Source organism: Podarcis erhardii, assembly GCF_964252035.2.
Source record: "Podarcis erhardii genome assembly, chromosome: Z".
Taxonomy (NCBI): domain Eukaryota; kingdom Metazoa; phylum Chordata; class Lepidosauria; order Squamata; family Lacertidae; genus Podarcis; species Podarcis erhardii.
In genome coordinates this window covers 21,681,260-21,705,037 of record NC_138504.1, presented here as the reverse complement: position 1 = coordinate 21,705,037, position 23,778 = coordinate 21,681,260, and the positions used below count along the sequence as shown (strand labels likewise).

At 43.0% G+C, this 23,778-nt stretch overlaps 2 long non-coding RNA genes across 2 annotated transcripts in view; one reads left to right on the top strand and one right to left on the bottom strand.

The window, feature by feature from the left end:
• LOC309334064 overlaps nucleotides 1-23,778 on the bottom strand; it is a 90,598-nt gene that overhangs the window by 63,089 nt on the left and 3,731 nt on the right. The gene's annotated exons all lie outside the window — the stretch shown is intronic.
• On the top strand, nucleotides 18,472-23,409 carry LOC309334133. The gene is made up of 2 exons (XR_014152909.1): nucleotides 18,472-18,962; nucleotides 23,235-23,409. It is a non-coding gene; the product is annotated as an uncharacterized lncRNA (long non-coding RNA).

The following is a 23,778-nucleotide window of genomic DNA, read 5'->3' as shown; positions in this document are numbered from 1 at the left end:
TTATCTGTAGTGTCTCCAAGTGCACCAAAAATTGGAGAAGGGATGGTGTTAACCAGTGCTTCTTTCTAGGACTACTCAAGGGTACACAGAACAAGCACCTTTTTTCCCAGAAGAAAAGCACTGGCATGAACCCAAGAAAAACAGCTCACTCACACATTTCTTTACTGAGGTATACTGCACAAGGAATGAAGCTCTAATTTACTTCGTGTTTGTGCTCCCCTCCTCAGACTCTGCCTATTCATTGGCACGATCCTTACCCCAACTGGAACAAAGTTTGATGTACATATCTGCTCATATTTGTTGCCATCCCTTCTCCCTGCTGTCTTCTCTCTCTGTATCCTGCTCACAACACACACACTATTGATATTTAGACTGAAATCTCACTAGGGCAGGATTCTGTCTTCTTGGTTGATTTGGTTTTGGTTTATGTAAAGTGCCATGATAATAACAAAGGATGTCTGTGATTTTAAAAAAAATTAGACTGCATTCCTAAGTAGGCTTGCTAGGGAGCAAGTAACATTGGATAGGACAGGGTACGGGATCCTGTGGCCTTCCAGATGTTGTTGGACCGCAACTCTCAGCATCCCTGACAATTAGCCATGCTGGCTGGGGATACTGGAAACTGGAGTCCAACAGCATCTGGAAGGCCACAGGTTTCCCACTCTAGCAGCAGCTTTTACTTCACTTGAGTTTTAGTTTATTAATCAGTAAATTGGTTAAATCTGCATACATTTGCATGTGAGCAAAAGAACAAGAAACAAAGGTTTGTTTGTTTTTAAGAAGATGTAGATATATATCACATAGCAGGCCTTGACTTAAAAGAAGCATCACACATACACATACATTTTTTCCATGTTCAGTGCTGTATAAGTACTAAATATTGGAGGGGGGGTAAGTCAGCTGAACCATTAATCAAAGACACATTTTCTACTAATTGAACTGTTTTAACTAGTTAGCTTCACTGATTGACCAGCCAAACATGGCATCCTTCATATTGTTTCTTTGGATAGATATGAGCCAGCCAATGCTATGCTCTTTTTAGGCACACTGGATATCAACAAGAGATTTAAGCACAAGTTTTACTTGATCATTGAATTCAATGTGACTAAGGCTATGTGCACAAATAATAGCAAATAATCCCTACTGACTAAACATGCATTGGATTGTGTTGCATAAGTGCTTAACTTTGAGTGGAGAATGGTGTGTGTGTGTGTGTGTGTGTGTGTGTGTGTGTGTGTGTATCCATCCAAATCCTACACTTGCCACTAAAATATTCTAAAGGGTACTATCACAGATTTAAATTCCTTAACAAAATCAATGCTGGAATGTCAAACAAGTTAACCGGTCTGACCTTCTAATTGCACTATCATCATTCCTTTAGGAATTAGTCGAAGTAAACAATCACTTCACGTTTCAGTAACAATTTTAAAAGTAGGAGCAATGTGAAAATGTTTTTTCTACAGTGGCTGAAGAGATTACATCTAAGGCTTAGTAAATTCCTTTAGTAAATTCTCTATATTACAAGAATGGGATGAAGGAGATGCAAATGACTAGTGAATTTCCTATCACAACTGCTTGTCATTTCTGGTTTGTTTATTTTTACATCAGTGGAAGGCAACTGAATATTAAATCTGGGTAGTGAATATTAATGATTTTCAAAGCATAAGAAAGCCCATTGGGTAACATTCTTGGAAGAAACCTCCCTGATTCTCAAGAACCATTTGAACAATTGCAAACAAAACTTGTTTCATTGATAATTTTACTAAAGGAAACACATTTTGTGGTAGCAGAGTGCAGAAGAAAACGGTGTTGCCTTACACATACACACAGAGTTGGGGTGGGGGTGGGGATGGGGATAGGGAGAAGAGAGAGAAACCTTTGAATATCTTATTCAAAAATGGAATCCACTGAATGTATTTTTAAGTACCATAGTCTGATATTTTAACAAAGGCTGAGCAACATATGTGTGAAATTTGCAGTGGGAACATTTTGTTTAATGATATGAGATGAGAAAAGTTAAATTCTCTTCTGAGAAAGTTCAGTTCAAAGCACAATCCCAGACATGTCTACTCAAAAGTAAGTCCTTGTGAAATAAGTTTGAGAGAGCTTACTCCCAGGTAAGTGAGCTAAGAGCTATATGCTAAATTAAAGTTGAATGAAGCACTATCATTAGTTCATACTGGTAGATGAAGGAAAATATAGAACGGAGACCAGAGGGAGCGGGAGGCCAGACCACTGCTTCCTTCAAGAGTAATAATAATACTGAACAATATTAATACTGAATCTGCAGTTGCTTCAAAAACTCAGGGGTGACAAAACTGGGAATACCATTTTACCAAATATTCTCCAGGGGAGAACCAAATGTATTTTGCAGTTCAGAAGGAGTTTGAGAAGGATGGAGTGAAAATGTTTAAATGCCTGAGACATTTCATCTCAGTCATACGGATAGGTGAGAAATGCAATACAATTCACATTTAAAGACAAGGTTGTCTGATTTGCAGTTTCCAAAGCAATATGCGAACTGAAACACATCCATCCTTCAAAATCCACACTTCTCTGAAATTTCCAATGCAGCTCTCCCACCAAGTAAGTTGCACAAAAATGCATATACTAGGGCAAAGTGTGCATATAAACACATATTAATAATGAAAATAGCATACAAAAGTGCATTATATCCAGGGGAACTGCTTTGCAAAAAAAAAAAGTTTATATTGGGGCAAATTTGCACTAGAATGCTGGTGAATTTTCATGAGGACTTCTTTTTTTAAAAAAAAATTGCAAACTAATGCGGAGAACTAAATTTAAGACTAGAGAAATGAAAAGGAAAAAAAATGCCTATCCCTACTCAGCCCTGATATTAACTAAAACTGAGTCATATAATGCTATAAGTAGGAAGGAAAGGAAAGGAAGATTTGTCAGCTGTAAAAACACAGAAGGATTGACACAAGCTCTCCTCAATTCATTTTCCAGTAAACAAATAGCTAGACAACCTTCCCATTCCCCGCTGCCTCTACACACACACACACACACACACACACACACACTGAAAATATACTGTTTCCCTTTTCCGTGAAACTAGAACAGAAGGTTCCAAGAGAAAGGAAATTATTAAACATCTAGTGGCTCCCCCTTTACACCCCCCCCCAACAAAAACTAAGATAGAGGTCAATGAATAAGTATATGCAGGCTGGAACTTAAATCCTCTGGGGTGACTGTAGGCTAATTAATAATTAATGCCAGAGCCACAGTGTTTGAAATGCAGATGTGATGACTGGAGGCTTGGCAAAAGCTGTTCGGAGGAAGCCGATCTGGATGCTATAGGGAATAGGGCGCTCCCTTGCCGGCTGGCTCAGGAAAGCAGACCTGGGTGCAAAGCAGAGCCTATGGTTTAGATTATGTTCCCCTCAGCTGTTAATTACCTGAACCTACTTTGAAGTCCTTCTCTTTTTATCCTGTGCATGAAAAGAGATTGGTTCAGCCAAGGGACTTGAAGAAATGATCAAATGCTTAGGGGTGTGTGTGTGTGGGTGTGTGTGTGTGTGGGTGTGTGTGTAGGGGGAGAGAGCGATAGATGGATGGGGAGGGGGAGAGAGAAGCCAGAGAAGAACTTCAGATACAGAAAAAGATAAGGAAGAATGAAGACGCACCATGCACACACGATTCACACATGAGAGGAGCATATCCTCCACATAACAAGCTCATGTGTAAAGCATGTGGCAGCATAGGAAGTTATCTTCCAAGTTATTGGAATGTAATGTATAAAATATCTTCCTTGAACACACACAAAAATTTGACCCTTTTAATATCAGCAAGTGCTGTTAATTGTGATACACACACACACACACACACACACACACACCCATTGCAGTACAAAAATCCTTAATCAGGAGAACCGTGTGTATAAAAGTGATAAATGAAACTTTTTCACATACATTTTTTTTTCAGTGAAAGGAAATTTTGGATTTGATATAATCCAATAATTTAAAATATGAAATGTGCTTTCCCAAACACTGTTTTGTTTTTAGGAAAGCCACTCATTCACAATTTTTATGGGATTTCTTCTATTGTTTTCAATTCTCACCATAATAACTAGAAATGTATCATGCAATGATTTTTTTATATTTGTTTTCTGCAAAGGCAGAAATTTTGACCCAGGGAAATTTGAATCAGTTGTGCTGATGCAAGTTTTCAAAACTTTGGCCTGGATCAAAAGAGCTGCACAATTCTGTTCCACACACCAAAATGACTAGTGTTTGTGTTTCTCAGACAGCACACACACTCATCGTGCCATGTGGCAAACCTTTTCTTAAAATGGGAAGAGATTAAAAAAATGGAAAGTTGCAATTTCCAAAGGGGAACATGTGGGGTTCAGGGCAAATCACACTATGTGCTCCCCACAAACATTATCTTCATCTCCCCTCTGCCTAGGCATTTAAGGGTAGAAAGAGCCCGCTATGCATCACAGAAAACCCATTTCCCCCTCTGACCCTGACAGCATGGAACGCTGGGCTTCATCCCTATTTTACCAAGTGGAAAGTTGGCAAACCAACTTTACTTTCATTTAGGGATAATTAAAAACGGCCTCCAAACATTATCCATTTGTGAGCAGTGAAATGGGGGAGGGGGCATTTTCCTGGATATTCCTGGGGAAAGTGAAATTATCCAACAGTTTTTTAAAACAACAACAACACCCAAACCCTCTTCTAGGACATTTTAGCTCATTTACAATGCAATCATATGTATGCCTACTCTGAAATATGCCTCTCTGAATTTGATAGGCAGGAGTGTATAGGGTGTCAGTTTGAGTGTTGCATGAAATTTTACAGTGGGCTCATGCTGGTAGATGAAGGAAACTGGCTAAGAAAAGAGGCTAATATCGGCATAATATTAAACAGTATTAAAAATGGATCCACAATTCATGATTGGTAAATCTGGGAAAACCATTTTGCCAAATCTTCTCTGGGTCAGGACAAAAAAATATTCCAGTAGTTCATGAGGAGCTTGAAAAACATTATATCTGAGAAATTTCAACTCAGTCCTACTTTCATTAACAGCACAATCTCAGAGCTGTTAACTAGGAAGTGAGTTCCATTTTGCCAATGTGGGTTACTTCCTAATCATGTCAAACCAGAAGTAAGTCCTGTTGGGTTCAATGAGGTTTATCCCAGGTAAGTAGAGTTAGGATTGCAGCCTAAAACATGAGATACATCTCTGTTGGGTGTGTGCTTAATGACTCCAGAGACGTTAGCAGAATTACCACCTGAAAACGCTTCCTTAAAAAATAGCAATCCGGGGAGGTGTGATAATGGAAGAGAAAGGATTAGGGGGAAATAAAGACAAAATATATAAAGGTTTTCTGCATAGATGCTTAATGTAAATATACAATTGCCAGTGTGAAATGGCAGAGAGTTTAATGGAAGATGAACAAAAAGAAAAATAGAAAAGCTTTTAAAAAAAGAAAAAATAACACAGATTTGCCAGTAGGAAGTAGATGTGATCTTCAGCAATCCCCAAATGGAAAAGAGACAAGAATATTCCTTTTGAATGTTTCTCAAACATTTACCTGGCCCTGATGGTGTGTTTGCCTGAGATGCATCTCTCCAAACACACAAATGCACAAACACCAATAGAGTATTCTGCACTGCATTTCTCTAGCGTATTCTGAACAGACTTGACTGATCTCATCTCCAACATTGACTTTGCATCTTTCAGATAAGATGTTTTTCATCAAAGGTAGTCCTCTAGTAATACTACATCCACACTCAATACATGTGGGACCTGTGACAAAATGTTGCAGTGTGGAACTCACCTGTTCAGGATTTCAGCCAGCCAGTCAGGTCCACCCTTTTCTAGGGCCTACCATTTCACTCTGTTCCCCCTCCCACAGTTTCCATTTCCTTCCTCTAATAGTCAGCAACAATTCTATGTCCACTGAGCATGCTCAGTCCTCAACTGACATGTTTCTATCTACATACATCCTTTAGGGGAATTCTAGTTCTTATGGAGTGAGCTCACAAAATGCATTGGGTCTATAAAAATATGAAGAGGTAGCTAGCAATCATAAATTAAGCACTACTAGGGAAAGCACTTTTTAGTACCCTTTGCTGAATTACATGCATTCCTTGAATTCAATCAATCAAATCCATTATTTTACTGGAAAACTAGGTAAAAGTAGAGATGAAACACGTAAAATGATCTCCCAAGGTGCACCCAGTTCAGCATGCGGTTTCCCACAGTGGCTAATCAGATGCTCTCAGCAAGCCTACAAACAGGGCAATAAATTGATAAGTCTTCCTCCCTTGTTGGTGATGGATAGATAATTTGTGTGCATGGTTGTAGTTGTTTTAGATTAGGAAAGGGGAACCTGTTGCCCTCCAGATGTTTTTGGACTCCAGTGCTCATCAGCTCCAGCCAGCATGGCGTTTTATTCCAAGGGTTATTTAAGCAGCAGGCAGGTGTCTCTCCCACAAGACCATTTAGGAATCCTTGCATTAACTTGGACAGGTAGAAATAGGACAGTGAATTCCCCAAAATGACTAAGGGGGCAGTAAGCCCACTCTGTCAAGGGCATTTGTTATAATAGGTCCACACATACCCTACATACACTGCAGCTGTTCACGGGGATCCCACTTATTTCTGCCCATGCAAGTTGTGTGTGTGTGTGTGTGTGTGTGTGTGTGTGTGAGAGAGAGAGAGAGAGAGAGAGAGAGAGAGAGAGAGAGAGAGAGAGAGAGATATCAGTCCTGCAGCTGACTTGCAATTTTTCCTAGCTGTGACTTATGGGAGTTGTAGTCCACTACCAGAGGGCACTAGGTTGGTGAAAGCTGTACTATATAATAATGTTGCATCAACCCTGGCCATTTGGAAGGGGGTGCAGGGTAGCTCCTGGGAGGCAAAGACTGTAAGGGCCTCCACCACCACTGTAATATGCCCTGATGAAGACACAATCATTAAAACAAAACAAATATATGTTAAGAAACTAGCTCCAAATGGAAAGCACCCCCAAAAAAACTTCTCAAAACATTGCACGCACACTTGTAATCACTCCCAAATTCAGGCCACTTTCTCCCCCACTCCATCTGAATTGAGTGCAAGAGCAAACATTTGGCTGAGTGTTGTCAGGCATCACTAGCTAACCTGAGCTAGCTGGGACTCAGATGTGGAGTGTGCCCCATTAGCCCTTGTGCATGGCTGGCAGTGTGGATTATGTGGACTGGGTGGGCCTGGCATAAATTAGGGTGGCTATGTCTTCTGTTTTCAGAGAGTGGTCTTCTTTTTTGAGACCTCCTAGTCTTGAAATGTTTTTCAGATCTAGTCTCTTTCAAAGACAAAAAGTCTTAGGAAGAGGCAGTAGGAGTCTTGGAGCTGCCCATTGCAGATCAGGGGCAGAATATCTGCTTGTCATGCAGAATGCCCCATATTCAATCCCCATCATGTCCAGGTAGGGCTAGAAATGACTCTTGCCTGAAACCCTTACGAACTACTGCCATTAAGATAAATGGCCTTAAATTTATTGCCTTTATCTCTGTTGCATTCTAAAAATACTTCAAATATGTTTATACTTACAAAGCTCATGGCAGTACTCCTGTACAAGCACACAGAAAATGCTCCATAACTCACAACCCGACCATCCCAGTTCTCTTTCACCACTACTGCTTATTAAGAACATTAGAAGAGCCTGCTGGATCAGACCAATAGCCCATCTATACCAGTAATGTGTTCTCACAGTAGCTGACCAGTTGCTTCTGAGAAACCAGCAAGCAGGAGGTAAACACAAGAGCACTCTCCCCTCCTGAATACCAGCAACTGGTATTCAAAAGCATTTCCGCCTCCAGCTTATTGACTGAAGAATATATGAAGAGCTTAGACACATCAGATCGAAGTCCCACCTCCTCTAACATCCTGAGTCCTACAGTGGTGAGTCAACAGCTTTAGGAACATTTTACTGGAACATCATAGGGTGCATTCAAAATGGTAGCCAGGCTACCAACACAGTTGCCTCCACTGCCACTAAACCCTGCCAAGTGGACAAGGGGAGCTGTGCTGCCACTTACAGTGAGTCCCACTCCATAAGAAACAGTTCAGATGTTTCACCTTCCACTGGAGAAATGTGATTCCTCTTATCTTCAGAGAATCATAGAATAGAAAGTTTGGAAGGGAACCTGAGAGCCCTCTAGTTCTAGTCCAACCACCTACAATGAATGGAACTTTTGCCCAATATGGGGCTCAAACCCACAACCCTGAGATTAAGAGTCTCATGCCCTACCGACTGAGCTAACTAGGGAGTGGTTTTTCCAGTGGCTTTTCCAGTTTCTCAGCCCGCAAATAGGGTGGAGAATTTCAAGAGGCCTCTTGCACATAATTCACATGTTAAACCATCAGTGATTTAATCTTATTTGAAATAACATGATGTTTGATTGCTTCATGCCGTGGCTGCAAGCTGTCTTGAAGACCCAGTGGTTGGAAGGTGGGATATATACTTTTAAATGAACAAGTACATATTAATTGTAAAGCATCTTTTACTCCCTGCAGCACTGGTGCTGAAAATGAAGTGAACATGGAATTAAGCCTCCCCACTTTAAGATAAATTATTGCCTCATCCAGAAGTCTTCTACAAATAATAATGGAAGGGTCCAGGCCTTCACTGCTCCCCCTCTAATTCTAACTCTGTATCACAGGGATAAACAGAGTGGTTGTTCGCTTCCTGGCTGTGTTGGTTCTCCAGCAGATATGCTATTAATTAGGAGTCCTTGGACAGACTCCTCAGTGGACAGGTTCTCCAGGAATTGGGAGTCAAGCACCAGGCTTTACATTTAGCAGATTACATGGATTTTTTGGCATCTGCAGCTGCTGAGAAAGATCCTCAGCCCGAGACTAGGGATGGGGCAGAAATTCTATCCAGTTCACATTTAAAGGTGAACCTAATGAACCTACACTTTCTAACACAAATCAGAGCGCAACTATTCTTTGAAATTGGCACTACTCTGAATTATGCAATGTATTTCTCCAGCCAAATAATGTACTCCAAAATGCACATGCTACAGAAACGTGTGCATAAAAATGCATTTATTGATGTAAATATCATATCATGTATCAGGGAAAACTGCTTTGCAAAAATATGTGTTTTAGGCAAAATTGCATGCAAATATTAAAAATACACATGAAAATGCTGGTGAACTTTTATGAAGATTTCTTTAAATAATAAAAAAGCAAACAGATGGGGGAAAGGGGAGAACAAAATTTAAGACTGAAAAAAATGCAAAATGGAGTGAAGCTGAGAATGTCAGATTCGCCCATACCTGAGACCTTGGAGAGCAACAGCTGCTTGTCAGAGAGATCAGCAATACTTGACTAGATGTCCTGACTAAGCCTGCTTTATATGAACCTTTCCCTGCTCATAATACTCTCCTTCTGAAAGAAGAATTCCCCCTTACAGCCTAACCTAAACAGGGCTGGCCCAAAATATTTTGCTGCCTGACCTGAAGGACAAGATGAGGGGATTCCTCTCCATTTGGTCTGACAGTTGAAACATACTTCCACATTGGCAATGGGATAGCATCTCCCTCACACCTGAGCCAGCAAACTAGCTTTGTTGGGAGTGGGAGGCAAGGGCCATGTAGCATACACAATACTGTCACCCAAGAAAAGAGAATGGTCAAAGAGGAACAGCCAAGAGGCTTCTGCCTCTCTCCCTTCCTCCAGTATCTTCCACCTGAGATTATTGCCTCACTTTGGATAATGCTAGAACCGGCCCTATACCCATCAGGTTTGTGGAGGAGCAGAAAATGGGATTGTTGCTTGCTGCATTTTGGAATTCATAATGCCAGATAACATACTACTTTTTGGAGGCAATAATCCCCCTTCCCACCTCCGTTTATTTAGTCAAGTAAGTAAAACAGAGAAGAAAGAGTTCCAGATCAATAACAGCTCCCAGGTTTCTTCTGCTTGGTTTCTCCATCAAGGGTTAAAAAACCTGGACAAAGCCAATCAGACTGATTTTTTTTTCATGAAGTCTACCCTGGTGGGGAAAGGGGTGGGGGCTGGAACTGAGCTGTAGCAAAAAGCTTTTTTCTCTTTTTTACGCCTGGAGCAAATTCTGCATGGCTGAGTTTATAACCCCCTAAAATAGGGTTAATGATGGACAAGCGGTCACAGGCTTAACTGTAGATTGGCAAGACGCCAACTCACACTATAGGCTACCAATGACAACCCCCAGCCAGGTCCAAATTGGATCTGCCCTTGAGCACACAAGAAAAAAGAAAGGAGGGGAAAATGTATAGGTGCATCCAACACTGGAACCAGCTTATATGGTTTTATTTTATATACCGGTATTTATTACATTCTTGTTCAGCCCTTCCTCCAGGGAGCTCCATACAATACATACACACATACCTCATTTTATCCTCAAAACAACTCTATGAGGAAGGTTAGGTCACAAGAGACTGATCAGTCCATGGTCATCCAATGAGCTTCATAGGTGAGTGGGGGGTCTTCTCAGTTATAGCGGGGCACTCCACCAACTACACCACTCCAGTCCCCATTGTTTACAAATCTCAGCCTTCTAGAATGGCAGAGTTTGGGGATTATCCTTCTGCAACCTACAGCCTGAGCCTATGTCTGCTTACTTGAAACAAAGTCCCATGCAAGTTCAACCCAAATTAGTATGTATTGTACTTTTAGCCTCAATAAGGATTTGCATTCCACCCTACTAGCCTCATGGACCACTCGGCATCACTGCATGTAGAAGTCCCAGGTTCATTCTCTGGCAACTTCAAGCAGGGCTGGGAGAGGCACCTTTCTGAAATCTGAGAGAGCCACTGCAAGCATTGTGGATCATACTGAGTGAGAAGGAACTACTGTCTGGCACTGTATAAGTCAATCTCTCTGTGTCCCTTTTCTAAGCAGAAGGGTTTTCTGCAAAACAATGCTCACTTACAGGAAAGTGAGAAACTCCACATGAGGGCAGAAGGGCTTGGACTGCAACCCTATACATGTTTACTCAGAAGTAAGTCTTCTTATGTACAGTGAAGTTTATCCCACAAAAAGCTGCATAGGATTGCAACCTAAAGGCTAAGTAAATATGGCCAGAATCAGGCTGCAATCCCAAATTTAGATTGCAATGCTCTGAATGCACACCTGGGAGCAAACCCCACCGAAACGCTATGTTCCGAGTAAACATGCACATGGCTGGTTCTGTGACAATGCAATCCTGTGAATGTCTACTCAGAAGCAGGGATGGAGAAGAAAAAATTGGCCTTGCATTTTAATGGGATAAAAAAATTCCTTCCAGTAGCACCTTAAAGACCAACTGAGTTAGTTCTAGGTATGAGCTTTCGTGTGCATGCACACGAAAGCTCATACCTAGAACTAACTCAGTTGGTCTTTAAGGTGCTACTGGAAGGAATTTTTTTATTTTGTTTTGACCATGGCAGACCAACATGGCTACCTATCTGTAATTTTAATGGGAAATTGCTTAATTTGCACTTCATGAACAAATGCATGAACCAAAACACAGCTACCCATTGAAATTCACACTAGCTCTGTGAGGGGAGTTGCGGGGAGGGCGTTTCGTATCAGGTCTCAGTCCCTTTAACAAGTACAGCTCCCAGAATTATTTGGGGAAAGCCGCGACTGTTCAAAGCAATGTCATAGAACTTTAAATGTATGGTGTGAATGTGGTTTCAGAGCATTACAAAATGTGGCAGGTGGCGGGGGACTTTGCCCAATTTCAGTACTGTTGGCTATTTTATTTGATTTTAAATACATTGCAAGCTGCCTAAAGAGCTTTGGTCGGCTAGCAGGATAGAAATGTTCCAATTCGACAAACAAGGATAAATAAAGTGCTGGATCAGCCCCATTTAGTGCAGCATCCTATCTCCCACACACTCAGCAACCAGATGCCTATGAGAAACCCACACGTGAGGGCATGAGCCCAACAGCTGTCCCCCACCATTGTTCCCTTGTGACTGGTATTCAGAGGCCATCTTGGAGATAGTACACTTGCAGCATGACTTGTCTTCATGGGTTGATTTGTCCTCTGTGCATTTCATTTTATTTTATTACAGTTCTGTCCCACCTTTCCTCCCAGGGAGTGCAAGGTTGCCTCCCAATTTTATCTTCACAGCAACCCTGTGAGGCAGAGGGGACTAATAACCCCCACAATGCCACACGCAGAGAACTTCATGGATGAGTGGCGACTGAGACCAGGGTTTTCCCCAGGTGTGTCTCTCCACACCGCACTGCCTCTCCACGTACTTGCTTGTCCATTTGCCTGTTGATTTTAAAAAGGACAGGAGCTGGGTCGCAGGGAAATGGTAGTGAATCCTTCTGAGCCACCATAATGATCTCCACCAAACTATGTGTTTTCCTAGGTATGTGGGAACATGCTGTTTGCAAAAGGTTAAGAGGCACCTTAGAGAACACAAAGACCCGAAATGATTTTGAAACTGTATGGTGCATGTTTATCCAGAATGTTGGACAATCTGTTAAGATGGAGAGTAGAAGACACCTAACTGATGTAATTAATTCTAAACTATTTGCCAGTTTGTCTAATGCTTGACTGTATTATTTACATTAAATATGCATGGGGTGTTTCTTGGGAGAGGTATATGGGGATTGTTTGTTATATGTATTTTTGGAAACTGGAAAATAAAGGAGTTCTGAAAATTTTTTAAAAAGAGAGACGTGTATGGTGGGGAAGGGGCAGGGCCCACCCGTAATATAAGGAAAGGCAACTGCCTCAGGCAGCAGAATGCACAGATTCAGTAGATTCTTATGTAAATCTTGATTTCCCCTCTTGTTTTTTTGATGTAGGTCTTCACTTACCCCTTTTCCCCTGATAGTGGTGGGCATTATTTTGACATTCTCCTCACATGTCTTGTCTTTTGGCCCTGGGAAGCAGGGCTGGATTTACCTTTTCTTTTTCTAAAGAGGTGGTTCCTTTTATTTAGTGGGAGGGGATACGTATTACACATGCATACACACAGAGGATGTTTGTTTGTTGTGTTTGTGTGAGCCATATCCCTGTATAGAGACATTACACACACATTGACACAGAGGATGTTCACTGATTTGTGTGTATTTCTGTGAGACTATAATATATCACATTCACAAAGAGGATGCCCACCAATTTGTATGTGAGAAACATATACCTCTATACATGGATATTACACAGAGAGGGGATTTTCACTGAGCGCATGTGCACGCATGCATGCGCGCACACACACACTCCTGTAAATTTTTGAGGCAAAAGCTGTCAAGCAAATAGGGAGGCACCATTATAAAGGAGGGGCTGGTGAGGTGGGGGGGGAGAAGAGGAATTGAATTTGCATTCCTTCTGCTACAGGCACATGTTTACATGACCTTTAAAACAGAATTAAAGCTGTATCATCAGCAGCTGGAGGCAACCGGCATTACTAAGGCAATCAAATCAGAAGGCTAAACCAACTATAAAACATAAATTAAATGGAGAGAGGAGCATCCTAATTCACTAGGTTGGCTTGCAAATTACTTAGCCGCTACTAGCCTTCCCCCCCCCCCCAACAGTTTGGAGAAGCAGACAGGCAATGGAGGGGGGCTGGGATTTTGACACAGGGGCACACATCTAGAAATCATTCTTTTGGATCTGGTGGCCTGAGATCCACATGCCTATGAGTTGTGCTTTTTTAAAAAGGGAAATTTAGAATTGCCCAGTAGTAAGTGATTATAATGTGCCTGCAAAACGCGTACCACTGCAACACACCAGTGAATTTTCTGTGTGAGTGCATACATGCTCTCTTGCTTTGAGTCGCATGCTGTGATGTTTAGGAGCCTGCATATAATAGGTGAAAATCCTCAGAACTTGGAATCAGGCAACACAACTGTAAAAGATTGTGTCTTTCCTTCCCATTAGGAAAAAAAATGGTGATTGTTCCACTGAACTGTAGCTGTGGAGTCTAAAGCGTCTTTAACAGGGTCTGGGGTTCTACAAAAGGCTGGACTTTTCAATCTCTTTTAACATCACCTAACATAAGACAACTTTTGCATGGCTCGAATTTTTGAACTGCCCAAATGTTCTTATTTAACTGCCTATTTATCCCTCTGTAACTGCTCTCTTTAAAAAGAAGAATTAGAAGAAGCGCTGTGTATGATGTTCTAGCTGCTATTGCTCACTGCTTACTTCCCGTGCCTGCTTGCAATATCGGCAACAGAACATGACACGTAATAATGGTGATAAAAGAAAGTTGGTCTTTTGAAAGAGAGAACTTTAGAAAACTAGGAATATTGTAAGCACAGCAGAGACCAATCCTATTTCCACATGCAACACAGACTTGTCTCTTTGTTCCGGCCTCATCTGCACCATACATTTGAAGCAGTATCAAACCACTTTAAGCAGCCATGGCTTTTCCCATCTAAAGAATCCTGGGAACTGAAGTTTGTTAGAGTTCTGAGAATTGTTAGGAGACAATTCTATTCCCCAAAGTCCTTGGGAAGGGGGATTGGTTGTTAAACCACTCTGGTAACTTGTAGCTCTGTGAGAGGAATAAAGTAACGGTAAAGGGGCCCCTGACCATTAGGTCCAGTTGTGACCGACTCTGGGGTTGTGGCCCTCATCTCGCTTTATTGGCCAAGGGAGCCGGCGTACAGCTTCCGGGTCATGTAGCCAGCATGACTAAGCCGCTGCTGGTGAAACCAGAGGAACGCATGGAAACGCTGTTTACCTTCCCGCTGGAGCGGTACCTATTTATCTACTTGCACTTTGACGTGCTTTCAAACTGCTAGGTTGGCAGGAGCAGGGACCAAGCAAAGGGAGCTCACCCCATCGCGGGGATTCGAACCGCCAACCTTCTGATCGGCAAGTCCTAGGCTCTGTGGTTTAACCCACAGCACCACCCGTGTCCCATGAGGGGAATAGGGGCCTCCTATCAATGCTCAGCACCCTTAACAAACTACAGTACCCATTATTCTTTGAGGGAAGCCATGACTGATTACAATGGTTTCATCATACTTTGAACATATATTGTAGATGGGGCCTTCATAAAAAAGAGAGAGAATCACACAGAGCTCACAGATACCAATTTGCACATATAGGACCTTGCCACACAGTCCTGGTTCACAAACACATGTGTTCCTTGCCCAGTGACTTGCATGTATGAATGAGTCACATCAATATATAACATTATAGAAAGAATTTTCACATTGTTCAGGGAACTAGGCAGAGGGCCTTCTCAGTAGTGGCGCCTACCCTGTGGAATGCAGTCCCGTCAGATGTCAAGGAGATAAACAACTATATGACTTTCAGAAGACATCTGAAGGAATCCTGTACAGGGAAGTTTTTAATGGTTGTGTTGTGTTTTATTGTATTTTTAATATTTTGTTAGGAGCCACCCAGAGTGGGGCATATTATTATTATTATTAATTATTTATTATTATTATTATTATTATTATTATTATTATTATTATTATTATTATTATTAGCTTCAGAGGAAATGCTACTTGCTGGCTTGTTTTTTCAATATGGATTCAGGTCACATCGGCAAGATACATTTAAAGGACATAGCTTCCCCCAAAGGATCCTGGGAACTGAATGCTGAGTATTATCTGTGAATGATAAACTTTTGAGGGAAACTAAGTGCCTTAAATGTGTGGCAGAAGTTTATTGTGGATGTGACTTCAGTTCTCATATTCAGCTGTCAGGCATCAAGATCAAGCTCACATGTGTGTATGCTGCCCCTTCAGTACTACAGGGTCAAAATAGTGGGTTGTGTGTAGGAATGAGCAATCTGATTGAACTTCATAAAAGATTAGGTAAAGGTAAAGGGACCCTTGACCATTAGGTCCAGTTGTGGATGACTCTGGGGTTGCGGCGCTCATCTCGCTTTATTGGCTGAGGGAGCCGGCATACAGCTTCCGGGTCATGTGGCCAGCATGACTAAGCCGCTTCTCGCGAACCAGAGCAGCGCACGGAAACGCCATTTACCTTCCTGCCAGAGTGGTACCTATTTATCTACTTGCACTTTGACGTGCCACCCACATCCCTTTCATAAAAGATTACATTTCTTCAAAAACAAAACTTTGTTTTAGCTGATCCATTTCACACCCTCAAGTTATGTATATGCCCTCAGAAACATAGGTGTGTAAATACATGGAACACACATGGGTGTTAGCCATCTGTGAATGTTTGGGTAAAATATGTGGAGTCCATAGTACCTTTCTGTTTCTCACAGAGTTCTGTGACCCACCCCCGCCCTTAGAGATAAAGGGTTTTTGGATCACCTGCGACGGTACTAAACTTTGTCACGTCTCAGGCCTGAAGTCCACTGGGTGACCTTGGACCAGTCACTGTCTCTTCAGCCTAACCTACTTCATTGGCTTGCTTGAGGATCAAATGCCTTGAACTCTCTGGCGGAAAAATAATTTTATTCATTCATTCATTGGAAAGGCAGCTCTGCCAAAGACACTCACTCTGTCTGGCTCATAAGTCCTCCAAGCTCGAATTAATCCCTGGAAGAAATAACAAAAGGAAGCGTCCAAGAGCAAAGAAGTACCTAAAAGAGATCCAAAATGAGCAGATATCCTACGGGTCTCTTTCCTAAAAAGCCGACCCACACGCTGGTCGACCTGGCTATGAAGCGGAGAATGCCGATTGACAGTACCCGGCTCCTAAACTCCTTTTAGGGGTACGAAATGCAACCTCTGTCTCCCAGCGAACACCCCAAGCCTTGAAAACCCCACTGGTTTTCATTTGCAAGTTAAATGAAGCGTACTTAAAATTCCTTGCACAACACCCTGGATCATGCACCCATTTCCCTGAAAGGTGCCTACTGCCTATCACTAGAAGGACTAATCTTAAAACCGGTAAAAAGAAATTCCTTTCAGCAAAGCTGATTTTGGCTGTGGCATGTAACGTAGCAATCGGCTTCGCTAGAATTTGTAGCGGAATTGTATTGGAATAGCACTTTTTCCTAAGGTGCTTCGAATGGCTCGACCATCAGTTTTTTTAAAAAAACAAGAGTTTCAAGTTTAACTGGCTTTCCACTGTGTCTCCCCGTCTCGTGTCTCAATGAGATTGTAAGCTCCTAGGGACAGAGGTCCTTTAAAGCGCCCCATACATTGATATAACATAACAATAACATTTACTTCTCTAATCCTAAACGGAGGCGAGAACAGGGGAAAAGAAGAAAGCATTCCCCCCCACCCTTAAACTTTCTAAAAATGCAAAACAAAAGCTTTATAATCTCCTTCCACAACTGAAGGGGATATACTTATCCCGCTTCTAAAACAAAAACAAACAAACTTGCTGTTCTCAGACCCTACTAAGAGCACAGTTTAGGTCCCTACTACGCAAGGCAAGGCAAGGACTGGAGGTGTGAGACTGGAACAACTAGGAGAAGCCAATTTACTCCTTTAAAATTGGATAATTCGATCAAAATGTGTCTGACAGATCAACCACCCAGCTCACATTCAAAGTAATTGCCTGTGCAGCCGCCCGACACTCTCGCGTGTTTACTCGGGAAGAAGTCCCGCTGAGTTCAATAGAGTTACTATTAAGTACGAATGAGGATATAGCGACGCTCTTTCAGAGTTCCACTGAATCCCAGTGAAAGAGGATGGGTTAAAAAAGATACCCAGCACATCACCAACTAAAAGACTGCAACCCTAAACGCCCTAAGCCCATGTTAATTCGGAAGCAAGACCCACTAGCTTTACTTCCAGGTAAAACTGTGCATAGGATGCCGGCCTTACTTGAAAGAAAGTCCTTTTGACTAGAAAAAGACCTATTTTAATATCAATAAGCATCACACCATCCAGGTGAATGTGCATAGTTCTTCCAATCCTAAATACACTCATACGGCAATCCTGTTTATGTCTGCTCAGAAGGAAATCCAATTGGGTTTACTTCCAGGTAAGTGGATATGGGATGGCATTTAAAACTGACTTACACCTCTTAGGCTACATTCTTATGCGCGCTGAATCCCACTGAGGATGACTGCCAAGTAAGTGGGCGTAAGATTGCATCTAAAATTGACTTAGGCATCCTAGGCTCCAATCCTATAAACGCCCAGCTGGGAGAAAATGCCAATGAAATCAGCAGGAGTAACTTCTTAGATATATTTTATGAGCAGGTGAAGTATCCTATACATTGTATAGGAAAACCCTGTCAGGACGGCCAACCCCGTGAATTTAGAGACCCTTTCTTCTGAGCGAGCATGTTTAGGATCGCTCTTTAAGTGTGTGCTGTTGTAAAGGGTGGGAGGTGCGTCATGCCTTCCCCTTTACCATTAGCACCTTAAAGACCAACTAAGTCAGTTCTTGGTATGAGCTTTCGTGTGCATGCACACTTCTTCACACTTCTGAAGAAGTGTGCATGCACACGAAAGCTCATACCAAGAACTGACTTAGTTGGTCTTTAAGGTGCTACTGGAAGGAATTTGTTTTGTTTTGACTATGGCAGACCAACACGGCTACCTATCTGTAACCTTTACCATTAGTTTCCTCTAACACCCTTTTTGATCTGAAATATTTCCACCTTTCTCTAGGGCTGCCTGTCCGTGCAATTCAGGAATGCCATCCCCCCCCAAAAAAACCTGTATAAGAATATGGAACACGTTCAGGCTTCTAGATGCGGTACGATAAGCATGCAAGGATCGTTGTATTGTTAAATTATGCGTACAATGACATGAGGTTCGAAAATAGATGATAGATAGATACTCGTCGAGTCTTCTTTTTATACACACGCGCGCGAGAGAGAGAATACAAGTATATTCGGATGCTACAGTTTAAGACAACAGATATTTGATGGCAAAGAGACAGACTAGTGAGATCTCCGCAGGTGTGGCGGGCTACCATAACCGCTCAAGGGCGTAAACTGGCTTCCTAATAGGAGTTTACTACAAATCACGAGAGCATCAGTCAACGGCGAAAGAAAGTGTGTTTGGGGGGAAGGGAAGAGAGACTAGTGAGCGCCCGGTCCAGGACACCAGGTAAGTGCTACCGAGAGGTGAAGCTTACAAACTACATCCACCCCTTTCTTTCTTGCCCCTCCCCCCCATTTTGCTTTTCGGTGGGTATGAAAAAAGCACACCGTCACTTGGATTGGGGTGGGGTGGGGTGGGAGCGGACTGGAAAATGACACCAGGTTCTAGATTTTGAGGGGAGTTTGAATATCCCTTGTATCTAGAAAAACACCTGCAGAAGGAAAGGAGCACATCCACAGCAGGAAAAAGAAAAGAAAGAAGCAAGTCATGTCCCTGGAGGGAGGGAAGGGTTTAGTAGAGAGTGAGGAAGGTGACGAGCTTGGGCAGATGGTTAGAGGTGTAGGTCATGTCTCTCAAGAAAAAAAGCCCATCGTGTTGTCCCAAGCCTAGGTAAAGTGACTAGTTGATTTTGAGGCAAGGAAAGACAGTTCTTTTGCCCACCCATGGCAAAAACTTTGCTTTCCCTTTAGTGGCTTCGCTGATGCCCTACTCTCCCCCTCTTCCAATAAAATAAAATTAAAAATAGGTTGGACTTAAATGAACTGGTGGGTGCTTTGGTGCCGTAGTTCCAAGCCCCACCAGTGAGACGAACTTAAGTGAAAACTCTCGCGGTGTGCGTTGTATACTGAATGCTAGTGGTTGTGGTGAAGCCCTGCTCGATCGGATCTAATCGATCATCCTGTTCAGGGACCAGCCAGGCAGCCAACAACTTCAATGTGAAGGAGACAGTCGTCCCATCCCGCCACCATCTACTAATGAGAATGACTGCTGCTGAATCTGGTGTAACTCTCCAACGATCTGACTTCACCCACGAAGGCGCACTCTTCCATTGTGTCCCAAGCCAGACAGATGCCATCCAATTGCCACTGACAAACGGATACAGACCCCCCCCTTTTTTTTTTACAGCTCGCACAAATGTACACGGAACACCCTTTTCGAATTAAAACACACAATCTCGCGAGAACAAGGAACAGCGATTTTATATTTTACGAAAAGAAGTCGCTAGTCCTCATGGTGACAGGGTGGAAAATATTTAAAAGTAGAACCACCTTGAGGAAGGTGGAGCCATATCACATCCCGGCAGGAGGCCTAAATCGGTGGAACGCTCAGGCCCCGCCCATTCAAAGAGGACCATTAATTTGGAGAGCTGCTATCTTCCAAACTGTGAGACAACATGGCAAAAGGGGAGCCCTGAATGGAACTTTGCGTTTTTGTCTGTTCCGTTCATCAAGCTTTTGTTTGAGATCTGCCGCCTCTTCCAGCGCAGAAGATCCATTGTCTTGATTTGTGCTCGAGAAAATCCCCCCACCCCGCGCGCGCCCCGCTTCTCCTCCCCTTTTGGTTCATACACATAGTCTCTCCCTGTTGCAATTGTAGGATTATTTATTTTTAAAACTCAACACGGGAGCGGGGAGAAAAGCTTAAACATTTCCTTTAAGTAGAGAGGAGATTGTGTTAGCTCAACAAGGCTCCAATCCTAAACACAGTTCTTGAAAGCACACACCCTACAGAATACTGCGAGGTTTACAGTACATCCGAATAGATGTAAATCTACTCTTTAGAAATTAGTCATTTACATGGAAGCTACTTTCATTGGAACCAATATACAGTATCACTATTTTCTGAGACTATGTATTTGGGAGGTATAATTCGTATGCATGACAGACACACTTCTTCCTCTATTTTACGCACACTGTTGTTGTCGTTGTTGTTGCTAATTTGTTAAGGTACCCAAAGGGGAGATTTTTAGAAACCATGTTGGTAAACGAGTCCCTTTATGGATATAAATCCGGGGTCTACTAATGTTCTGCAGCCTTTGTACCCTTATTCAGGACTAAGTCCATAATTCTGAACATGACGAAGGGTCCTGCGGACTTGAGTGCGACACAGCTGAAGACGAGGGGCCCCGAAGTCATCCCTTTCGGGGAGATGGGAATTATTTTTGCCTCTTTAAAAAAAAAAATGCAGGCAAGGCTACACTGAAGAACCAGCTCTGACTACAGTAGTCACTTCCTGAGCGCTTTTACAAATGCAACTTACTCCGTGTGCATATTAGAAAGCAAATTGCACTAGATATAAGCTGTAGTTCAGTAACAGTTTAGTAATACCTAGAGATGGATACGCGGGACGGGAGTTGAATTCTTCTAAGCACAATTTACCGTTCAAGGGCTCAGCTGTGGACCCCTGGAATGTTTCAGACGGCTGTCCAGTTCCCACGACCAGATGCTTCTGAACTTGGATGTTAAGGAAGAAACCAGGACTAAGGCTGGTCGATTGTTGGAATTCATCTATGACCTTATAAAGTAGCTTTCCCCCATCCTCCCTCTTTTTTGTTTTTAAAGTATTTATTTATTTAATTGTGCATTGAAGAGGCTGGTAAAATGTTTTGGAGAAAGAACGGACGAACTTGGGTTTTGTAAAGCTGGCCAAGCGAGGAAATTAACAGCATCCGATTTGATGAGAGACCAAATCGAACTGTTTGTGGAAGCCACCCCTCTCTCCAATTCGCTCATACACGCGAATGATCCTTCGGACTACACACACACACACACACACACACACACATATTTTCAGGGTTAAATAAATAAATAACTCCCCCAGCCAACGAATTAAATCCGCTAGAGCAAGTCCCATTTGAAAACAAACCACAACCTCCGCGCCTCTCCTAAAGTACACAGCAACATCCAAACTTTCAGGTGGGAACACAGATAGGAACACACGGGAGATGAACCAAGTGGAAGCAAACTCGTTTTGCAGTACGTGTGTGTGTGTGTGCGCGCGCGCCCGCGCAATGAGGTGGGGCAGAATTAAACTGGCGGGTTGAGGGCGGAATTTAAGGGAGGGCGCTGAGCAGATTAGATTCTATCTTATTTACCTTGCAGTTTCTTCTGCCAAGGTGAGGAGATGCAACAACAGCCACTATAGCAACAACAATAATAATAATATCAAAATGATCACTCCCTCTTCCAGTATCCCGAACGCAGAATCAGCTCATGTCTGGGCATACAACCAAACGCCATCGAGGTTAGAAGTGATTGGGAGGGACAAGCCCCCCAAAACAAGAAGCTCGACCCCTCCCCCCCCACACACGCTTGCTCACCCCAACACATTGTTGGACTTATATAATTAACATCCACTGCTATTTTTCCTTCGGAGCTCTTTACACCTGTGACAAAACTCGCCCACCCAGAAATATACTTTGCCTCTTCTGTCGCCAGTGGGAAGGGGGGGGGGAGGGATATTGCCAAAGATTCCTGGAAGGGGTTAATCTTTGAGCGCGTTGCCCCACACTCTACCTTCCCTTCTCCGCCGCCCCCTGCTCTTCCTCCGCTGCTGCATCCGAGTCTAGAGGAGTAAAATGCAAGGTGCCTCTCTCCCCCCCCGCCCCCCAAAACAGCAGAGACTAAAAAATATTGGGGGGGGGGAGAAAGCAATTTTTTGCTAATTGGCTAATATCTTTCTCCAATTCTCCTCCAATTCTTCTTCTCCTTTTCTCTCTCTTCTCTCTTTCTTCCTCTCCCCCTCCCACTCCACAAACTCTGGTTTCGTTTTAAAACCTTGCTTTCGCTTGCTGCAGGGAGAGTACCGGGGTTGGAGCGTGGCTAACCTTTCTAGCCCTGTGGAAAGTGCGGGACAACAAGAAAACAAAAACAAACCTTTCTCCCCTGTTTAAGAAACAGTTAAACACTCTCACTCTTTCTCGCAGCCTCCTTCCCCAGCCTCCTTTTGACTGTCCCTTTTCCATACTCTTATTTTCCCGGTGGGTTCTCTCTCTCAAACACACTCACATTCACACACAAAAGCACACACTTGTTTCCCACCAAGCGTCTCTTCACAAGTCCCAGCCTTGCCTCTAAAGCGAACTTGGGCGAAAAGGTGAAATTTTCTTTATAGAGGTCGCGACCTCGCCTCGCTGCCTACCGCTCGCAGCTTCATGCTGTATTAAGCACAGTCAAAACTGCACCCTTGGAAGGGGGGGGGGAGAAATCCCCTTCCCCTCCGCCCTCAACAACATCCCGCGCCTCCGCTCTTGGAATTGAGTAGTATCTGGAAAAGTTGCAACTAAATACCACCACCAAATCTCAGCATTTGCAGGGAAGGGGTGTGGCGGGGGGGGGGAGAGACAGAGGCGGCGAGGGTCGTCTGTGCGTGTGTCCCACCTCCTTAGGAAGAGAGAGGGAGAGAGGTTCGAGGGACTCGAGAGAGATGATATCTCCCACAATTGTGTTATAATTATATTGCAATCTGTTACTCTCAGTATCTGTTTCTCTTCCGCAGGAGAGAAAAACACAGCATGAGAGAGAGCGCCTCTGGGGTCATCGATCACACAAGTTCAACGGCTGCAATCCTAAACACACCCTGGGTAAGAGTGTGTAACACAGCAGGCCTTACTCTGGAGTTAAGACGCAGAGGATTGCAGCCTTAAAACTGCGAGGAATTGTTTTTTGCATTATGAACCGCCTCTGGTGATTTGCAGTAAATATATAACTCGCAGACACCCCCCGCAGACACTCGCTCACAGTAGTAACAAGAAGGGATTTCCTATCTGATAAAAATCCGTGGTGCTGGACCGCATGCTAAACCTCCATCCCTGGATACCCATCTACAATATGATCAAGATCCCTTTAGACTGCTCCTTTCAAGTAAATGTGCATAGGATCGCGTTCTAAAAGTCATACACACCTCCAGGAGAGGTGAGGGACGGGAAAGAATGGAAACCTCAGTTTCAGCCTATTCGGATTTACTCAGAAGTACGTCTGAGAAGTAAGCATGCTCAGGACTGCAAGTTTTACGCAGCAATCCTAAAGACACTTAACCTGGG